Source organism: Arachis ipaensis, chromosome B6 (assembly GCF_059453495.1).
Source record: "Arachis ipaensis isolate K30076 ecotype BB chromosome B6, ASM5945349v1, whole genome shotgun sequence".
Classification (NCBI taxonomy): Eukaryota; Viridiplantae; Streptophyta; class Magnoliopsida; order Fabales; family Fabaceae; genus Arachis; species Arachis ipaensis.
The window spans coordinates 99097691-99120859 of NC_142441.1; the positions used below are offsets into that span (position 1 = coordinate 99097691).

A 23169-nucleotide genomic window follows, 5' to 3' on the forward strand; every position below is an offset into this window, starting at 1 on the left:
TTATGGACAAGTAGAGGACGTGTTAGTAAAGGTTGAAGGCCTTTACATCCCTGCTGATTTCATAGTCCTGGATACTGGAAAGGGAGAGGATGAATCCATCATCCTAGGAAGACCTTTCCTAGCCACAGCAAGAGCTGTGATTGATGTGGACAGAGGAGAATTGATCCTTCAATTAAATGAGGACAACCATGTGCTTACAACTCAAGGATCTCTCTCTGCATCCATGGAGAGGAAGCATAAAAAGCTTCTCTCAAAGCAGAGTCAAACAAAGCCCCCACAGTCAAACTCTAAGTTTGGTGTTGGGAGGCCACAACCAAACTCTAAGTTTGGTGTTGAACTCCCATATCCAAACTCTACGTTTGGTGTTGGGGGAGTCTCAACAATGCTCTGAACATCTGTGAGGCACCATGAGAGCCCACTGTCAAGCTATTGACATTAAAGAAGTGCTTGTTGGGAGGCAACCTAATTTCCATTTATCTAACTATATTTTTCTTAGTTATATGTCTTTATAGGTTCATGATCATGAGGAGTCACAAAATAAATATAAAAATTGAAAACGGAATAAAAAACAGCAGAAAAAAATCACACCCTGGAGGAAGCATCTGCCTGGCGTTCAACGCCAGAACAGAGCATGGTTCTGGCGCTAAACGCCCAAAATGGGCAGTGTCTGGGCACTGAATGCCCAAAATGGGCAGTGTCTGGGCGCTGAATGCCCAAAATGGGCAGTATCTGGGTGCTGAACGCCAGAAATGCACCCTGGAGAAGAGCTGGCGCTGAACGCCTAGAACAAGCATGGTTCTGGCGTTCAACGCCAGAAATGGGCAACAAATGGGCGTTCAATGCCCAGAACAAGCACCAATCTGGCGCTGAACGCCCAGAGTTGTGTGCAAGGGCATTTTGCAAGCCTGATTTGGTGCAAGGTTGTAAATCCTTGAACACCTCAGGATCTGTGAACCCCACAGGATTACCTCAGGATCTGTGGACCCCACAGGATCCCCACCTACCTCCACTCACTTCTTCTCACCCCTCTTTCACACAATCCCATAAACACTCTTCCCCAAAATCCTTCACCAATCACCTCAATCTCTCTTCCCCATCAACTCTTCACCACTCACATCCATCCACTCTTCCCCATAAACCTACCTCATAAACTCCACCTACCTTCAAAATTCAAAATCAATTTCCCACCCAAACCCACCCTATATGGCCGAAACTTTCCCCCCTCCCTTCCCTATATATAGCCCTCCATTCTTCCTCATTTTCACACAACACACCCCTCTTTCCCCTCTTGGCCGAAGCACAACTCCCCCCTCTTCTCCATATTTTCTTCTTCTTCTTCATCTAATTCTTTCTTTTCTTGCTCGAGGGCGAGAAATATTCTAAGTTTGGTGTGGTAAAAGCATAAGCTTTTTGTTTTTCCATTACCATTGATGGCACCTAAGACCGGAGAATCCTCTAGAAAAGGAAAAGGGAAGACAAAAGCTTCCACCTCCGAGTCATGGGAGATGGAAAGGTTCATCTCCAAAGCCCATCAAGACCACTTCTATGATGTTGTGGCCAAGAAGAAGGTGATCCCCGAGGTCCCTTTCAAACTCAAAAGAAATGAGTATCCGGAGATCCGACATGAAATTCAAAGAAGAGGTTGGGAAGTTCTAACAAATCCCATCCAACAAGTCGGCATCCTAATGGTTCAAGAGTTCTATGCCAATGCATGGATCACCAAGAACCATGATCAAAGTAAGAACCCGGATCCAAAGAACTATGTTACAATGGTTCAGGGGAAATACTTGGATTTTAGTCCGGAAAATGTGAGGTTGGCGTTTAATTTGCCTATGATGCAAGGAGATGAACGCCCCTACACTAGAAGGGACAACTTTAATCAAAGGTTGGACCAAGTTCTCATGGACATATGTGTGGAAGGAGCTCAATGGAAGATTGACTCCAAAGGCAAGCCGGTTCAACTAAGAAGATTGGACCTTAAGCCTGTAGCTAGAGGATGGTTGGAGTTCATTCAATGCTCAATCATTCCCACTAGCAACCGGTCTGAAGTTACTATAGACCGGGCCATCATGATCCATAGTATCATGATTAGAGAAGAGGTGGAAGTTCATGAGATTATACCTCAAGAACTCTACAAGGTGGCTGACAAGTCCTCCACTATGGCAAGGTTAGCCTTTCCTCACCTCATTTGCCACCTATGCAACTCGGCTGGGATTGACATAAAGGGAGATATCCTCATTAAAGAGGACAAGCCCATCACTAAGAAAAAGATGGAGCAAGCAAGAGAGCCCATTCATGGAGCTCAAGAGGCGTATGAAGCTCATCACCATGAGATCCCAGAGATGCCTCAAATGCATTTTCCTCCACAAAACTATTGGGAGCAAATCAATACCTCCCTAGGAGAATTGAGTTCCAACATGGGACAACTAAGGGTGGAACATCAAGAGCACTCCATCATCCTTCATGAAATAAGAGAAGATCAAAAAGCAATGAGGGAGGAGCAACAAAGACAAGGAAGAGACATAGAAGAGCTCAAGGACATCATTGGTTCCTCAAGAAGGAAACGCCACCATTACTAAGGTGGATTCATTCCTTGTTCTTACTTTCTCTGTTTTTCATTTTCTCTATGTTAAGTGCTTATCCGTGTTTGTGTCTTCATTACATGATCATTAGTAGTTAGTAACTATGTCTTAAAGTTATGAATGTCCTATGAATCCATCACCTCTCTTAAATGAAAAATTTTTTAATTCAAAAGAACAAGAAGTACATGAGTTTCGAATTTATCCTTGAACTTAGTTTAATTACATTGATGTGGTGACAATGCTTCTTGTTTTCTGAATATATGCTTGAACAGTGCATATGTCTTTTGAAGTTGTTGTTTAAGAATGTTAAATATGTTGGCTCTTGAAAGAATAATGACTAGGAGACATGTTATTTGATAATCTGAAAAATCATAAAAATGATTCTTGAAGCAAGAAAAAGCAGCAAAGAACAAAGCTTGCAGAAAAAAAAAGAAAAAAAAAATTAGCAAAAAAAAATAGAAAGAAAAAGAAAAAGCAAGCAGAAAAAGCCAAAAGCTCTTAAAACCAAGAGGCAAGAGCAAAAAGCCAATAACCCTTAAAACCAAAAGGCAAGGGCAAATAAAAAGGATCCCAAGGCTTTGAGCATCAGTGGATAGGAGGGCCTAAAGGAATAAAATCCTGGTCTAAGCGGCTAAACCAAGCTGTCCCTAACCATGTGCTTGTGGCGTGTAGGTGTCAAGTGAAAACTTGAGACTGAGCGGTTAAAGTCAAGGTCCAAAGCGAAAAAAGAGTGTGCTTAAGAACCCTGGACACCTCTAATTGGGGACTTTAGCAAAGCTGAGTCACAATCTGAAAAGGTTCACCCAATTATGTGTCTGTGGCATTTATGTATCCAGTGGTAATACTGGAAAACAAAGTGCTTAGGGCCACGGCCAAGACTCATAAAGAAGTTGTGTTCAAGAATCATCATACTGAACTAGGAGAATCAATAACACTATCTGAACTCTGAGTTCCTATAGATGCCAATCATTCTGAACCTCAATGGATAAAGTGAGATGCCAAAACTATTCAAGAGGCAAAAAGCTACAAGTCCCGCTCATCTGATTGAAGCTATGTTTCATTGATAGTTTGGAATTTATAGTATATTCTCTTCTTTTTATCCTATTTGATTTTCAGTTGCTTGGGGACAAGCAACAATTTAAGTTTGGTGTTGTGATGAGCGGATAATTTATACGCTTTTTGGCATTGTTTTTAGTATGTTTTTAGTAGGATCTAGTTACTTTTAGGGATGTTTTCATTAGTTTTTATGTTAAATTCACATTTCTGAACTTTACTATGAGTTTGTGTGTTTTTCTGTGATTTCAGGTATTTTCTGGCTGAAATTGAGGGACTTGAGCAAAAATCAGATTCAGAGGTTGAAGAAGGACTGCTGATGCTGTTGGATTCTGACCTCCCTGCACTCAAAATAGATTTTCTGGAGCTACAGAACTCAAAATGACGTGTTTCCAATTGCATTGGAAAGTAGACATCCCGGGCTTTCCAGAAATACATAATAGTCCATACTTTGCCCAAGTTTAGATGACGCAAACTGGCGTTCAACGCCAGCTCTCTGCCCAATTCTGGCGTCCAGCGCCAGAAACAAGCTGCAAAGTGGAGTTCAACGCCCAAACTGGCACAAAAGCTGGCGTTCAACTCCAAGAAGGACCTCTACACGTCCAACATTCAAGCTCAGCCCAAGCACACACCAAGTGGGACCCGAAAGTGGATTTATGCATCAATTACTTACTTTTGTAAACCCTAGTAGCTAGTTTATTATAAATAGGACCTCTTACTATTGTATTAGATATCTTTGGTCTCAGTTTTAATCCATTGTTCATCTTAGGAGACTATTGATCACGTTTTGGGGGCTGGCCTCTCGGCCATGCCTGGACCTTTCACTTATGTATTTTCAACGGTAGAGTTTCTACACTCCATAGATTAAGGTGTGGAGCTCTGCTGTTCCTCAAAGATTAATGCAAAGTACTACTGTTTTCCTATTCATATCATCTTATTTCGCTTCTAAGATATTCATTCGCACTTCAACCTGAATGTGATGAACGTGACAATCATCATCATTCCCTATGAACGCGTGCTTGACAACCACTTCCGTTCTACATTAGATTGAATGAGTATCTCTTAGATCTCTTAATCAAAATCTTCGTGGTGTAAGCTAGAATGATGACGGCATTCAAGAGAATCCGGAAAGTCTAAACCTTGTCTGTGGTATTCCAAGTAGGATTCAATGATTGAATGACTGTGACGAGCTTCAAACTCGCGAGTGCTGGGCGTAGTGACAGACGCAAAAGGAGGGTGAATCCTATTCCAGCATGATCGGCAACCTCGGATGATTAGCCGTACCGTGACAGGGCATCTTGGACCATTTTCACAAGAGGAGGGGATGTAGCCACTGACAACGGTGATGCCCTTGCATAAAGCCAGCCATGGAAAGGAGTAAGACTGATTGGATGAAGACAGCAGGAAAGCAGAGGTTCAGAGGAACGAAAGCATCTCTATGCGCTTATCTGAAATTCTCACCAATGATTTACATAAGTATTTCTATCCCTCTTTTATTATTTAATTTCAAAAACCCCATTACTATTTTATATCCACCTGACTGAGATTTACAAGGTGACCATAGCTTGCTTCATATCAACAATCTCCGTGGGATTCGACCCTTACTCACGTAAGGTATTACTTGGACGACCCAGTGCACTTGCTGGTTAGTTGTGCGAAGTTGTGCACCATGGTATTGGCATCATGTTTTTGGCGCCATTGCCAGGGAAAGAAAGAGCAATGAAATTTACATAATCAAAGTGTAATCACAATTTCGTCCACCAGAGTCCCTTGCAGGTACCACCCCCCTCCGGTTATGAAGGATCAGCACCACCACCAAGTCCAACAAGTCGGACACAACAGCGCCGACCAGTACAGAAGATCTCGTCCGAGATCGACCTACAGTTTCAGGTAACCCTCGGAACAACACCAAACTTAAAAATTTCAAAATTAGAAACACGATTTTTCAAAAATAGAGAGAGAAAAACACCAGTAGACACCAAAATTAGAGATTTTGAAATCAAACAAAGAGAGATAGCAAGAATAATTTGAACAATAAAGAAGAAATTAAGAACATATTTCGAGAGTTTCAAAAGAAAAATCAATAAGGATCGAAAGGACAACAAACTTAAAATTCAACAAACAACTCAAACAAAAGAAAAAGATGAAAACTTTTGAAGAATTTTGAAAAAGGCGATAAGAAAAACGATTAAAAGGAAAATAGTAAAGAAGAAAAATAAAAATACCTGATTTAAGGAGCAGAACAAACGGTAGTTTGTCAATCTCGAACAATCCCCGGCAATGGCGCCAAAAACTTGGTGTGCTAAATTTAAACTCACACAACTGAACCGGAAAGTGCACCGGGTCGTCCAAGTAATACTTCAGGTGAGTGAGGATCGAATCCCACGAGGATTGCCGGATTGAGCAAGTTGTGGTTATCCTGCAGATCTTAGTCCGGCGAATAGAAAGGTAAGTTTGATTGTTGTAGGCGCATAAGCGAACAATAACAAAAGCGGTAAATGGATACGATAGACTCAGTGATGAGACGTCAGTTAAGGCTTCGAAGGTACTTCTTCTGAATTAACACGTCGTACTCTCTACTTCAACAATGAATGATTGCTTCAATGGCAAAGCTGTAAGTGATTAAGCCATGGTTCGTGGTCATTAATCTCTTCAGGTCCAGACCGAACATCCGAACAGACTAGATCAATCTGAGAGAGGGTGAAGCGAACGCAAGTCAATCTCTCTGCTGATCCTACTCAAAACGCCACAAACAAGGCCGGATCTTCCAGGTCAGAGACTGCTGCTCTTATGGTTCTAGCCCTTAGAGCCACAAGAACCTCAATTGCCCTTGACTAACGGGGTTATATGTCACATACCCCATTGATCCAAATAATTTTATTGGAACCCGTGATGGATCCTCAAGCTGTAGCTCAATACTATCTGGGTCAGGACTCGTAAGAACTCATGTAGAATCGAGATTCATAAGGATGAAGAACGACAATGCATCATAGAATAGAATCACACATTGATTGAAATGGAAAAGTACTTGTATTAATTCATAGGAATCAGCAGAGCTTCTAACCTTAACCTACGAGGTTTAGTTGCTCATACTGTACAAAGAAATAACTAAAATATTCAAAAGTGGTAAAAGAGAGATCCTCAACAATAGTGATCTCCTTTCTATATATACTAACCTAAACCTAAAGAAACATTAATAGTCATTAGAAATTACAAAAATGAAATAAACTAACCTAAAAGTGCGAAAATTCGCTTCTGGGCCCCACTTGGTGAGTGTTTGAGTAGAGCTTGGTGTCCAACTTGAAGAAGTGGGAATTGAACGCCCACTAAGGGGGTAGGATTGCAGTTTCCTTGCTCCCTTTGTGGCGTTGAATGCCAGGTTTGAGCGTTCAACGCCATCCTTGGTCCTCTTGGGGCGTTGAACGCCCCATAGGGGGTAGTTTGGGCGTTCAACGCCAATTTTGGGCTGTCCAATTCGAATAAAAACGTGTCATTTAGACCTTTAAAACTCTAGAAATGCTCGTTTGAATGCATGGAGGTCAGAATCTGACAACATCTGCTCTACTTTCCTTGCCTCTGAATCAAACTTTTCCAGAACTTCACCAAATTCCCCCAAAATTCACCTAAAATTATAGAAAAACATAAAAGCTCAAAATAATATCTAAAGAAGTGAATTTTGCATTATAACCTACTAAAACTTAAAAAAAACATACTGAAAACACTAACTAATTGATGCCAAAAAGCGTATAAAATATCCACTCATCAAAGTTCTTTCCCCCTCAGAAGCTGACCAAGCTGAGGACAGATGTTCAAAACTTCAGGCAGAAAGAGGCTGAGTCTCTCTATTGTAACACCCTAACTTTTAGCACGTCATGATTGTACCAAAAGTAAGGCGTTACTAACTCATTTTCCTTATTAACCTTTCAATATTGAGCCTTTAGTTCGATGTCGCATTTCAATTTTTAAGAAAATGCCTGAAAATTTTATTTTTATTAATTAAAATCATATATCAAAGATCACCCAGTAATAGTAGTCACATAGTTATTACTAATAATAAATGTCATACAAATAAATTCAATATAAAACTCGAATACATTACCTATCCCTCTAGGTAAAATAAAATCCTAATCAATAAATGCGAGGGAATTCTATGAAAACAACTTAACTTTTAAACAAATCCAACTATTCGTCCGCAGCCTCATACTGAGTCTTCGAACCTGTGTCACTGAAAGGGTGGAAAATTTTGGGGTGAGAACAAACCACATGTTTTCAGTAGGGAATGGGAATGCCGTAAAAGTAATGAATAAAATGCGAATAATTAACATACTCAAGGAAACTATAGTTTTATCAAACCTTTTGAAAATACTCTTGGTTTTACTTTAGCTAATTAATTACTTGTTTTAAAATCTATAAACTCAAAATAAATTTTAATTATAAAACTAGTCATATAAACTATCTCTCAGCTACATAATTAATTTTCAATCACGACGTCAATTCTTAATCACCTTAATACATTCACAAACTAATAGCACAAGAAAGAGATTTAATTTAACATACAAGCAAGTCACAACAAGACAACAGTACAATCACAAAGAAGTAATACAAGCAAACACAATCAAATGCATATGCGCAAACATTATGATGTATGTTTGTCCTAAGAAGGCCATGAGCTCATGTGTCGGTTGCCTACCTGCTCCCGACATTACCCGGGTACGAATCCCAGATATGGCTTTCCAGATGCATACAGTGTGCTTATAAGTCTTACGGCTAGGCCGCATACAGTGTGACTTTGATGCAAAATTTAAAGTCCACAAACTAACCGGCAAGTGCACCGGGTCGTACCAAGTAATACCTTACGTGAGTAAGGGTCGATCCCACGAGGATTGATGGATTAAGCAACAATAGTATTTGATAGGCTTAGTTAGACAAACAGAAAATAGTGTTTGAATATTCAAAGAGCATTAAAAAGTAGACAGGGAAATGACTAATTTGGGAATAAAATATGGAGAAGATAGTTAAGGCTTCAGAGTTATCTATTTTTCTGGATTAACTTTTCTTACTAACTATTTTAATTATGTAGGATTTAATGTATGACAAACTATATGTGACTAGACCCTAATTCCTTAGACCTTTCTAGTCTTCTCTAAAATTCATTAACTGCCAATTCCTTGATCAATTAATTCCAATTAGAAGCTACATGATCAAATTCCAGTTTATATGCCACAAAAACTCTAATTACCCAAAAATAAAAGGATTATTTGTCACGTATCCCGTTAAATCAAGATAATTAAAATTTAGGAGAATATATTTTCAAGCTGTTGTTCAAGTAAAGAGCTTTCCCAAGTTATACAAGAACTCAAATAGAAAGAGGGTCATACTTCCGTTCCACCCAAATTCATAAGATAAAGAGCGAAAACAATTCTTAAATTATAAATCCATGCATAAATTAAAATAAAAAAGGTAATAAAATCAATCCATACAAATAGACAGAGCTCCTAACCTTAACAATGAAGGATTAGTTGCTCATGGTTCAGAAAAGAAAACAAGGATTCTAATAAAATGTATTTTGGTAGTCTGGGATGGAATCCCCCTGTTAACTAATTGGGATCTTTTTATATCTAATCCCAATAAATTTAAAATCTATTATCTAAAACTAAAATAATATATTTTCCTTAAAAGATAATATTTGAATTCAAATTTGAATTAATTAACAAGTCTTCAGCTGATGGGTGGAGACCACTTGCTTTGTCCATTATGCAGCTTCTAATGTGTTTTCTGGGCTGGAAACTGGGTCAAAACAGCTTAGAAATCGCCCCCAGCAATTTTCTGCATTTTCTGCACGTGGCGCATGTCACGCGTACGCGTCAGTGACGCATATGCGTTGATGGTCTTTTTCGCGAGTCACGTGGATGCGTCGGTCACGCGGACGCGTTGCTGTGCAAATCTTCAACTCACGCGTACGCGTTAGTCACGCGTACATGTCGCTCCTCGCTGCCATCTCCTTTGATTCTTGTGCTGCAGAAACTCCATCAAATCCCGCCGAATGCTACCTAAAATAAACAAACTTGCAAAAGACTCAAAGTAGCATCCATATTGGCTAAAAGGTAATTAATTCTTTACTAAACTCAACAAATTAGATGCAAATTCACTAAGAAAAGATAGGAAAGATGCTCACGCATCACAACACCAAACTTCAACTGTTGCTTGTCCTCAAGCAACCAAAACTAATATAAGCTTAGGATGTGAATTTGCATGAGAATGAGAGTTCGATTAAGCTCATGTCTCTTCTTATAGTGGGGTTTGTAACTGCAATCCTGAATAGTTTTGGCATCTCACTTTATCCTTTGAAGTTCAGAATGATTGGCATCCATAGGAACTCAGAATTCAAATAGTGTTATTGATTCTCCTAGTTCAGTATGTTGATTCTTGAACACAGCTACTTTATGAGTCTTGGCCATGACCCTAAGCATTTTGTTTTCCAGTATTACCACCGGATACATAAATGCCACAGACACATAACTGGGTGAACCTTTTCAGATTGTAACTCAGCTTTGCTAGAGTCCCCAGCTAGAGGTGCCCAGAGTTCTTAAGCACACTCGTTTTGCTTTGGACCACGACTTTAACCTCTCTGTCTCAAGCTTTTCACTTGACACCTTCACGCCACAAGCACATGGTTAGGGACAGCTTGATTTAGCCGCTTAGGCCAGGATTTTATTCCTTTGGGCCCTCCTATCCATTAATGTTCAAAACCTTGGATCCTTTTTACCTTTTGCCTTTTAGTTTAAAGGGTTATTGGCTTTTTCTTCTTGCTTTATTTTATTTTATTTTATTTTATTTTATTTTATTTTTTTTCACAAGCTTCGTATTTTTCACTGCTTTTTCTTGCTTCAAGAATCAATTTTATGATTTTTCAGATTATCAATAACATTTCTCTTTTTTCATCAATCTTTCAAGAGCCAACAATTTTAACATTCATAAACTTCACTATAAAAAATATGCACTATTCATGTCATGCATTCAGAGTCACAGAAAATACTACCACATTTGAATAAATGAGACTACTCTAAAATTAAGCTCAAATTCTCATACACTACATCTGTTCTTCTTTCTTTTTGATTTCAAGCTCAGTGGTTAATACATGAGACATCTTTCAGAATTAAAGCACTTAACAGAAAATTAAACTAGAACCTATGAATCTACTAATAAAGGATCATGCAGTAACCAAAACAAAGTAGCAGAAAACCAGAACATAACATAACAAAAGTGGGAAGGAAAAAAAATGAAAGGAACTCAACCACCTTAGTTATCCGAGAAGTCATTTTATTCTTCAGGTTGTGCTCCTTTGTGAAGATGATTCGCCTCCCTTTGGTGCCATAAGAATAGATAGAAAACCTATAAGCGACGCGTCAACACCAAACTTAAAGGTTTGCTTGTCCTCAAGCAAAGAAGAACTGAAAATAAAAAGAAACAAATATTATACTGAAATAAGAATAAAATGATAAAAGAACAAGTGAGAATTAGGATTTGGGAGACAAAATAAAAAATTAAAAACTGGCGGCGAACTGGTGGAGGTGTGTGGCGCAGGCGACGCGTACGCGTGGGTCGCGAGATTTTCTTAATGACGCAGAAGCGTCAGGCACGCGTCCGCGTGCCCTAGGTTTTGTGCGATTTGCGCGAAGCCAGCTGCACGCACGCACAACTCTCTGTTCGCGTGGCTGGGGGACTAAGATTCTCATGTGATGCGTGCGCGTCATGCACGTGCATGCGTGGCTGGTTGTTTCTACAAAGGACACAAACGCGTCGAGGATGCGTCCACGTGACCAAATTTTGTGCAAATGGCACACTTCCAGCCCCAAGCCAGCACAACTCTCTGCCAAAACACCCATTTACGCCGATTTTAACGTCACGCGTGCGCGTCATTGACGCGCACGCATGAGGTGTCTAAAATTGCAGACGACGCGCACGCGTAGGGTATGCGTACGCGTGGGTTTGTTTGTGCTAGAGGCATCCTTCCTGTGCCACTCCCGTGCAACTCTCTGTTCAAATTTATTTTTTCACGCACACCCATTTGACGCGTACGCGTCAGCGACGCTTGCGCGTCATGTGCCTCTTTTTTTTTTCCGGCTCCTGTTCTAAGATAGCTGCATGATCTGAAAAATAGTAAAAACTTAGTAAAAAAAATCAAATAAAGAAGAAAAACTACTAGTACAAAAAATAGCTAAGGATACAAAATAATCGGGTTACCTCCTGACAAGCGTTTCTTTAACGTCACTAGCTTGACGGTCAGTTCTGCTAGTTCAGCAGATGAGTGTACCTCTGGCAATCAATCTCGCCTCCAAGATAGTGCTTCAACCTCTGGCCATTCACTGTAAATTTCCTGTTAGAATTCTCTTCCTGTATCTCTACATGACCATATGGTGAAGCTCTGGTAACCATAAATGGTCCTGACCACCGGGATTTCAGCTTCTCGGGAAAGAATTTGAGCCTTGAATTATATAGAAGCACTTTCTATGCTAGCTCAAAGACTCTGATGGGAATCTTCTTGTCATGCAGTAGCTTGGTTCTCTCCTTATAGAGCTTGACATTCTCATATGCTGAGTATCTGAATTCATCAAGCTCATTCAACTGAAGCATCCGCTTAATTCCTGCAGCTTCTGAATCAAGATTCAGATATCTGATTGCCCAGTATGCTTTGTGCTCTAGTTCAACTGGCAAGTGACAGGCTTTGCCAAAGACCAACTGATATGGGGACATGCCAATAGGGGTCTTGTAAGCTATCCGGTATGCCCAGAGAGCATCATCAAGCTTCCTAGACCAGTCCTTTCTTGAAACACTGACGGTCTTCTCTAGAATTCTCTTAAGTTCCCTATTGGAAACTTCAACCTGTCCACTTGTCTGAGGGTGATAGGGGGTTGCCACTTTATGACGGACTCCATATCTCTGCAGAAGAGAGTCCAGCTGTCTGTTACAGAAGTGGCTTCCACCATCACTACTGAGTGTCCTTGGGACACCAAACCGGCTAAAGATATATCTCTGAAGAAAGCTCATTATCACCTTGGCATCATTGGTGGGTAGAGCCACAGCTTCCACCCACTTGGACACATAGTCAACCGCCACTAAAATGTAGTTGTTTGAATGTGAGGGTGGGAAAGGTCCCATGAAATCAATACCCCACACATCAAACAACTCAACTTCAAGAATCCCCTACTATGGCATTTCATGGTTGGCAGGAAGATTCGTGGCCTTTGCACATCTATCACAGTACTTCACAAATTCTTTTTAATCTCTGAAGAGAGTTGGCCAGTAAAACCCGCTCTGAAGGACCTTTGTAGCTGTCCTTTCACCACCAAAGTGGCCTCCATAATCAGAACCATGACAGTGCCAAAGAATCTGCTGTGTTTCTTCATCTGGGACACATCTCCGAGTTATACCATCTGAACACCTTTTAAAAAGGTATGGTTCCTCCCAAATGTAGTACTTGGCATCAGTCAATAGCTTCTTTACTTGTTGCCTGTTGTACTCCCTTGGATAAAATTCATGGCCTTATAATTGGCAATGTCTGCAAACCATGGAGCCTGCTGAATGAAGAATAATTGCTCATCTGAAAACATCTCAGTCACAACTGTGGGTGGTTGTTCTCCTGCTTTAGGCTCAATTCTGGAGAGATGGTCAGCTACTTGATTTTCTGACCCTTTCCTGTCTTTTATCTCAATATCAAACTCCTGAAGGAGCAATACCCATCTAATTAATCTTGGTTTAGAATCCTGTTTGGTTAGAAAGTACTTTAAAGCAGCATGGTCAGTATAAACAATAACCTTAGAACCAAGTAAATAGGACCTAAACTTATCAACAACATATACAACAGCTAATAATTCCTTTTCTGTAGTTGTGTAATTCTTTTGAGCATCATTTAACACACGACTGGCATAGTAAATGACATGTACAAGTTTACCATGCCTCTGTCCTAAAACAGCTCCTATAGCAAAATCACTAGCATCACACATTAATTCAAATGGTAAATCCTAGTCAGGGGGAGCTACAATAGGAGCAGAGGTAAGGTTTGCTTTCAGAGTTTCAAAGGCATGCAGAAAATCAGAATCAAAGATAAAAGGAACATCAACAACCAACAGGTTACTCAATGGTTTAGCAATTTTGGAAAAATCCTTTATAAATCTTCTATAAAATCATGTATGACCCAAGAAACTCCTAATTGCCTTAACATTAGTTGGTGGTGGTAATTTTTCAATTACCTCCACCTTTGCTCTGTCTATGGTGTGCGAAATCGTGATCATTCCATTCCTTGGTAACGGCGCTAAAAACTCAATGCGCACGTTCATGATCTTATATCTGTTTCACAACTTCGTACAACTAACCAGCAAGTGCACTAGGTCGTCCAAGTAATAAACCTTACGTGAGTAAGGGTCGATCCCACGGAGATTGTCGGCTTGAAGCAAGCTATGGTCACCTTGTAAATCTCAGTCATGCGGATTCAAATGTATTAAGAGATTATAGTGGACGAAAATTAAATATAATATAAAATAGGATAGTGGTACTTATGTAATTCATTGGTGAGAATCTCAGATAAGCGCATAGAGATGCTTTCGTTCCTCTGATCTCTGCTTTCCTACTATCTTCATCCAATCAATCCTACTCATTTCCATGGCAAGCTTTATGTAGGGCATCACCGTTGTCAATGGCTACATCCCATCTTCCTGTGAAAATGGTCCAATGCGCTGTCACTGCATGGCTAATCATCTGTCGGTTCTCGATCATACTGGAATAGGATTTACTATCCTTTTGCGTCTGTCACTACGCCCAGCACTCGCGAGTTTGAAGCTCGTCACAGCCATCCCTTCCCAGATCCTACTCGGAATACCACAGACAAGGTTTAGACTTTCCGGATCTCAGGAATGGCCATCCATGGGTTCTAACTTATACCACGAAGACACTAATAACTCGGACTCGGTCCCCTGTATTAGATATCCAAGAGATATCCATTCAATCTATGGTAGAACGGAAGTGGTTGTCAAGCACGCATTTATAAGTTGAGAATGATGATGACTGTCACGATCATCACATCCATCATATTGAAGTGCAAATGAATATCTTAGAAGTGGAATAAGTTGAATTGAATAGAAAAACAGTAGTACTTTGCATTAATCTTTGAGGAACAGCAGAGCTCCACACCTTAATCTATGGTGTGCAGAAACTCTACCGTTGAAAATACATAAGTGATGAAGGTCCAGGCATGGCCGAATGGCCAGCCCCCATGATCTAAGAACTAAACGTCCCAAGATGTAAAATACAATAGTAAAAAGTCCTATTTATACTAGACTAGCTACTAGGGTTTACAGAACTAAGTAATTGATGCAGAAATCTACTTCCGGGGCCCACTTGGTGTGTACTTGGGATGAGCATGAAGCTTTCACGTGGAGAGGTCAATTTTGGAGTTGAACGCCAGTTTCTAACGTGTTTCTGGCGTTGAACTCCACTTTGCAACTTGTTTCTGGCGTTGAACGCCAGACTGCAACATGAAACCGGCGTTCAATGCCAGTTTGCGTCATCTAAACTCGTGCAAAGTATAAACAATTATATATTTCTGGAAAGCCTTAGATGTCTACTTTCCAATTCAATTGGAAGCGCACCATTTGGAGTTTTGTAGCTCTAGAAAGTCCACTTTGAGTGAAGGGAGGTCAGAATCCAATAGCATCTGCAGTCCTTCTTCAACCTCTGAATCTGATTTTTGCTCAAGTCCCTCAATTTCAGCCAGAAATTACCTGAAATCACAGAAAAACACACAAACTCATAGTAAAGTCCAGAAATGTGATTTTTAATTAAAAACTAATAAAAATATACTAAAAACTAACTAAATCATACTGAAAACTATGTAAAAATAATGCCAAAAAGCGTATAAATTATCTGCTCATCACAACACCAAACTTAAATTATTGCTTGTCCCTAAGCAACTGAAAATCAAATAGGATAAAAAGAAGAGAATATACTATAAATTCCAAAATATCAATGAAACATAGCTCCAATCAGATGAGCGGGACTTGTAGCTTTTTGCCTCTTGAATAGTTTTGGCATCTCACTTTATCCATTGAAGTTCAGAATGATTGGCATCTATAAGAACTCAGAGTTCAGATAGTGTTATTGATTCTCCTAGTTCAGTATGTTGATTCTTGAACACAGCTACTTTATGAGTCTTGGCCGTGGCTCTAAGCACTTTGTTTTCCAGTATTACCACCGGATACATAAATGCCACAGACACATAACTGGGTGAACCTTTTCAGATTGTGACTCAGCTTTGCTCAAGTCCCCAATTAGAGGTGTCCAGGGTTCTTAAGCACACTCTTTTTTTGCTTTGGACCTTGACTTTAACCGCTCAGTCTCAAGTTTTCACTTGACACCTTCACGCCACAAGCACATGGTTAGGGACAGCTTGGTTTAGCCGCTTAGGCCAGGATTTTATTCCTTTAGGCCCTCCTATCCACTGATGCTCAAAGCCTTGGATCCTTTTTATTATCCTTGCCTTTTGGTTTTAAGGGCTATTGGCTTTTTCCTCTTGCGTTTTGGTTTTAAGAGCTTTTGGCTTTTTCTGCTTGCTTTTTCTTTTTCTTTCTCTCTTTTTTTTTTCGCCAATTTTTCCCCCTTTTTTTTGGCAAGCTTTTTGTATTCACTGCTTTTTCTTGCTTCAAGAATCATTTTTATGACTTTTCAGATTATCAAATAACATGTCTCCTTATCATCATTCTTTCAAGAGCCAACATATTTAACATTCTTAAACAACAACTTCAAAAGACATATGTAATGTTCAAGCATTCATTCAGAAAACAAAAAGTATTGTCACCACATCAAGATAATTAAACTAGTTTCAAGGATGAATTTGAAACCATGTACTTCTTGTTCTTTTGTTTTTAAAACAGTTTTCATTTAAGAGAGGTGATGGATTCATATTCATGACTTTAAGGCATAGACACTTAGACACTAATGATCATGTAATAAGACACAAATATAAATAAACATAAAGCTCAAAAATCAAAAAACAGAAAATAAATAGACAAGGAGATTAAGGAATGAGTCCACCTTAGTGAGGGTGGCGTCTTCCTCTTCTTGAAGAACCAATGGTGCTTTTGAGCTCCTCTATGTCTCTTCCTTGCCTTTGTTGCTCCTCCTTCATAGCTCTTTGATCTTCTCTAATTTCATGGAGGATGATGGAGTGCTCTTGGTGTTCCAGCCTTAGTTGTCCCATGTTGGAACTTAATTCTCCTAGGGAGGTGTTGATTTGCTCCTAATAGTTTTGTGGGGGGAAGTGCATCCCTTGAGGTATTAGTGGTTATGGAAAAAAAGCAATGCTTTTTCCACACCAAACTTAAAGTGTTTGCTCATTGGTGCACGAAATTGTGATGTCCAGGCTCGAACAATCCCTGGCAACGTGAGCAACTTGGTACGCGTAATCGTGATTACACTTTAATTATGTAAAATTCATGGCTCTTTCTTTCCCTGGCAATGGCGCCAAGAACATGGTGCCAATACCATGGTTCACAACTTCGATACAACTAACCAGCAAGTGCACTGGGTCGTCCAAGTAATACCTTACGTGAGTAAGGGTCGAATCCCACGGAGATTGTTGGTATGAAGCAAGCTATGGTCACCTTGCAAATCTCAGTTAGGCAGATATAAATGGATAATGGTGTTTTCGAATTTAATATAATAAAATAGGAATAGAAATACTTATGTAATTCATTGGTAGGAATTTTAGATAAGCGAATGGAGATGCTTTCGCTCCTCTGAACCTCTGCTTTCCTGCTATCTTCATCCAATCAGTCTTACTCCTTTCCATGGCTGGCTTTATGCAAGGGCATCACCATTGTCAGTGGCTACATCCCCTCCTCTCAGTGAATAATATGCTCATGCACCCTGTCACAGCACGGCTATTCATCTGTCGGTTCCCGATCATGCTGGAATAGGATTTACCCTCCTTTTGCGTCTGTCACTAACGCCCAGCACTCACGAGTTTGAAGCTCGTCACAGTCATTCAATCATTGAATCCTACTCGGAATACCACAGACAAGGTTTAGACTTTCCGGATTCTCTTGAATGCCGCCATCATTCTAGCTTACGCCACGAAGATTCTGGTTAGGAGATCTAAGAGATATTCATTCTAGCTTATTTCATGTAGAACGGAAGTGTTTGTCAGGCACGTGTTCATAGGGGAGAATGGTGATGAGCGTCACACATAATCATCACCTTCATCACGTTCTTGGGTGCGAATGGATATCTTAGAAGCGAAATAAGATGAATTGAATAGAAAACAGTAGTACTTTGCATTAATCTTTGAGGAACAGCAGAGCTCCACACCTTAATCTATGGAGTGTAGAAACTCTACCGTTAAAAATACATAAGTAAAGGTCCAGGCATGGCCAAGATGGCCAGCCCCCAAAGTCTAAGAACAATGCATTCAAAGATGATCCTAAGATCCTAAGATGATCAAAAGATGCCTAATACAATAGTAAAAGGTCCTATTTATAATAAACTAGCTACTAGGGTTTACATGAGTAAGTATTTGATGCATAAATTCACTTCCTGGGCCCACTTGGTGTGTGTTTGGGCTGAGCTTGAGTGTTGTACGTGTAGAGGTCCTTCTTGGAGTTGAACGCCAGTTTTTGTGCCAGTTTGGGCGTTCAACTCTGGTTTTGGCTCCTCTTCTGGCGCTGGACGCCAGATTTGGGTAGAAAGCTGGCGTTGAACGCCAGTTTACGTCGTCTATTCTTGGCCAAAGTATGGACTATTATATATTTCTGGAAAGCCCTGGATGTCTACTTTCCAACGCAATTAAAAGCGCGCCATTTCGAGTTCTGTAGCTCCAAAAAATCCACTTTGAGTGCAGGGAGGTCAGAATCCAACAGCATCAGCAGTCCTTCTTCAACCTCTGAATCTGATTTCTGCTCAAGTCCCTCAATTTCAACCAGAAAATACCTGAAATCACAGAAAAACACACAAACTCATAGTAAAGTCCAGAAATGTGAATTTAACATAAAAACTAATGAAAATATCCCTAAAAGTAACTAGATCCTACTAAAAATATACTAAAAACAATGTCAAAAAGCGTATAAATTATCTGCTCATCACAACACCAAACTTAAATTGTTGCTTGTCCCCAAGTAACTGAAAATCAAATAGGATAAAAAGAAGAGAATATACTATAAATTCCAAACTATCAATGAAACAGAGCTTCAATCATATGAGCGGGACTTATAGCTTTTTGCCTCTTGAATAGTTTTGGCATCTCACTTTATCCATTAAGGTTCAGAATGATTGGCATCTATAGGAACTTCAGATTTCGAATAGTGTTATTGACTCTCCTAGTTCAATATGATGATTCTTGAACACAGCTTCTTTATGAGTCTTGGCCGTGGCCCTAAGCACTTTGTTTTCCAGTATTACCACCGGATACATAAATGCCACAGACACATAATTGGGTGAACCTTTTCAGATTGTGACTCAGCTTTGCTAAAGTCCCCAATTAGAGGTGTCCAGGGTTCTTAAGAACACTCTTTGTTTTTGCTTTGGACCTTGACTTTAACCGCTCAGTCTCAAGTTTTCACTTGACACCTACACGCCACAAGCACATGGTTAGGGACAGCTTGGTTTAGCCGCTTAGACCAGGATTTTAATCCTTTAGGCCCTCCTATCCACTGATGCTCAAAGCCTTGGGATCCTTTTTATTTGCCCTTGCCTTTTGGTTTTAAGGGTCATTGGCTTTTTGCTCTTGCCTCTTGGTTTTAAGAGCTTTGGCTTTTTCTGCTTGCTTTTCCTTTTTTTCTTTCTATATTTTTTTTCGCCTATATATTTTTTTTTTCTGCAAGCTTTGTTCTTTGCTGCTTTTTCTTGCTTCAAGAATCATTTTTATGATTTTTCAGATTATCAAATAACATGTCTCCTAGTCATCATTCTTTCAAGAGCCAACATATTTAACATTCTTAAACAACAACTTCAAAAGACATATGCACTGTTCAAGCATACATTCAGAAAACAATGATAAGAGAGGTGATGGATTCATAGGACATTCATAACTTTAAGACATAGTTACTAACTACTAATGATCATGTAATGAAGACACAAACATGGATAAGCACATAACATAGAAAACAAAAAACAGAAGAAATAAGAGCAAGGAATGAATCCACCTTAGTGATGGTGGCGTTTCCTTCTTGAGGAACCAATGATGTCCTTGAGCTCTTCTATTTCTCTTCCTTGTCTTTGTTGCTCCTCCTTCCTTGCTTTTAGATCTTCTCTAATTTCATGAAGGATGATGGAGTGCTCTTGATGTTCCACCCTTAGTTGCTTCCAATAATTGTGTGGAAGAAAATGTATCCCCTGAGGTATCTCAGGGATCTCTTGATTTGCAGTCAAATGTTCTACCACTGAGCTATAGACCCTTGATGGAAGCTTTTGTCTTCCCTTTCCTCTTTCTAGAGGTTTCTCTGGCCTTAGGTGCCATCAATGGTAATGGAAAAAACAAAAAAGCTATGCTTTTACCACACCAAACTTAGAATGTTGCTCGCCCTCGAGCAAAAGAAGAAAGAATAGAAGAATAAGAAGAAGATATGGAGGAGATGGATGGGAGTGTGTATTCGGCCATATGGGTGGGATTGGGTGGGAGAGAGATGTTGAATTTTGAAGGTAGTGGGTGTATGGATGTGAGTGGTAAATGGAAAACAGAAGGGATGATCATGAATGGAAAGAGAGATGATGAGGTAGGTGGGGATCCTGTGGGGTCCACAGATCCTGAGATGATCCTGTGGGGTCCACAGATCCTGAGGTGTCAAGGCATTTACATCCCTGCACCAATTTAGGCATGTAAAATTCCCTTGCACACAACTCTGGGCGTTCAGCGCCAGGTTGGTGCCCATTTTGGGCGTTCAACGCCCATTTGCTGCCATTTCTGGCGTTGAACGCCAGAACCATGCTTGTTCTGGGCGTTCAGCGCCAGAACCATGCTCTGTTCTGGCGTTTGAACGCCAGACATATGCTCCTCCAGGGTGTGATTTTTCTTCTGCTGTTTTTGATTCCGTTTTTCAATTTTTTGTTTGTTTTGTGACTCCACATGATCATGAACCTAATAAAACATGAAAAACAAAAACGAAATTAGATAAATAAACATTGGGTTGCCTCCCAACAAGCACTTCTTTAATGTCAATAGCTTGACAGTGGGCTCTCATAGAGCCTCACAGATGTTCAGAGCATTGTTGAAACTCTCCAACACCAAACTTAGAGTTTGACTGTGGGGGCTTGGGTTGACTCTGCTTTGAGAGAAGCTTTTCATGCTTCCTCTCCATGGCTGCAGAGGGAGATCCTTGAGTTTTAAACACAAGGGAGTCCTCATTCTATTGAAGGACTAGTTCACCTCTGTCAACATCAATCACAGCTCTTGCTGTGGCTAGGAAAGGTCTTCCTAGGATGATGGATTCATCCTCTTCCTTTCCAGTATCCAGGACTATGAAATCAGCAGGGATGTAAAGGCCTTCAACCTTTACTAACACGTCCTTTACTTGTCCATAAGCCTGTTTTCTTGAATTGTCTGCCATCTCTAATGAGATTCTAGCAGCTTGCACCCCATAGATTCCCAGTTTCTCTATTACAGAGAGGGGCATGAGGTTTATTCATGAACCAAGGTCACACAGAGCCTTAAAGATCATGGTGCCTTTGGTACAAGGTATTATGAACTTTCCAGGATCCTGTCTCTTCTGAGGCAATGTCAGTTGATCCAGATCACTTAGTTCATTGATGAACAAGGGAGGTTCAACTTCCCAAGTATCAATGCCAAATAATTTGGCATTCAGCTTCATGATTGCACCAAGAAACTTGGCAGTTTGCTCTTCAGTAACCTCCTCATTCTCTTCAGAAGAGGAATACTCATCAGAGCTCATGAAGGGCATAAGGAGGTTCAATGGAATCTCTATGGTCTCTAGATGAGTCTCAGATTCCTTTGGTTCCTCAGAGGGAAGCTCCTTATTGGTCACTGGACGTCCTAGGAGGTCTTCCTCCTTGGGATTCACGTCCTCCTCTCCCTCATTGGGTTCGGCCATTTTGCTTATGTCAATGGCCTTGCACTCTCCTTTTGGATTCTCTTCTGTATTGCTTGGGAGAGTACTGGGAGGGATTTCAGTGATCCTTTTACTCAGCTGGCCCACTTGTGCTTCCAAATTCCTAATGGAAGACCTTGTTTCATTAATGAAACTCACAGTGGCCTTAGATAGATCAGAGACTAGATTTGCTAAATTAGAAGCATTTTGTTTAGAGTTCTCTGTCTATTGCTGAGTGGATGATGGAAAAGGTTTATTATTATTAAACCTGTTTCTTCCACCATTATTAAAGCCTTGTTGAGGCTTTTGATCCTTCCATAAGAAATTTGGATGATTTTTCCATGATGAGTTATAGGTGTTTCCATAGGGTTCACCTAAGTAATTCACCTCTGCTATTGTAGGGTTCTCAGGATCATAAGCTTCTTCTTCATAAGAAGCCTCTTGAGTACTGTTGGATGCAGCTTGCATTCCATTCAGACTCTGAGAGATCATATTGACTTGCTGAGTCAATATTTTATTCTGAGCCGATATGGCATTCAGAGTATCAACTTCAAGAACTTCCTTCTTCATAGGCGTCCCATTATTCACAGGATTCCTTTCAGAAGTGTACATGAACTGGTTATTAGCAACCATGTCAAGAGTTCTTGAGCTTCTGCAGGCGTTTTCTTTAGGTGAATGGATCCACCTGCAGAAGTGTCCAGTGACATCTTTGATAGCTCAGATAAACCATCATAGAATATATCCAGGATGGTCCATTCTGAAAGCATGTCAGAAGGACACTTTTTGGTCAACTGTTTGTATCTTTCCCAAGTTTCATAGAGGGATTCACCTTCTTTCTGTCTGAAGGTTTGAACATCAGCTCTAAGCTTGCTCAGCTTTTGAGGAGGAAAGTACTTGGCTAAGAAAGCCGTGACCAGCTTATCCCAAGAGTTCAGGCTGTCTTTGGGTTGAGAATCCAACCACAATCTAGCTCTGTCTCTTACAGCAAAAGGGAAAAGCATGAGTCTATAAACTTCAGGATCTACTCCATTAGTCTTAACAGTATCACATATCTGCAAGAATTTAGTTAAGAACTGAAAAGGATCTTCAGATGGAAGTCCATGAAACTTGCAGTTCTGCTGCATCAGAGAAACTAATTGAGGTTTCAGCTCAAAGTTGTTTGCTCCAATGGCAGGAATGGAGATGTTTCTTCCATGTAAATTGGAATTAGGTGCAGTAAAGTCACCAAGCATCTTCCTTACATTATTATTATTTTCTGCTGCCATCTCCTTTTCCTGTTCGAAAATTTCTGAAAGGTTATCTCTGGATTGTTGTATTTTAGCTTCTCTTAATTTTCTCTTCAGAGTCCTTTCAGGTTCTGGATCTGCTTCCACAAGAATGTTCTTATCCTTGCTCCTGCTCATATGACAAAGAATAGGGCACAGAAAAATAATAATAATAGAGAT

At 40.1% G+C, this 23169-nt stretch overlaps 1 non-coding gene across 1 annotated transcript; it reads left to right on the forward strand.

Annotated features, from left to right (window-relative positions):
* Nucleotides 1-22485: 22485 nt before the first annotated feature.
* LOC148561923 (small nucleolar RNA R71) lies at nucleotides 22486-22593 on the forward strand. The gene has a single exon (XR_015888292.1). It is a non-coding gene; the product is annotated as a small nucleolar RNA R71 (small nucleolar RNA).
* Nucleotides 22594-23169: the final 576 nt, after the last annotated feature.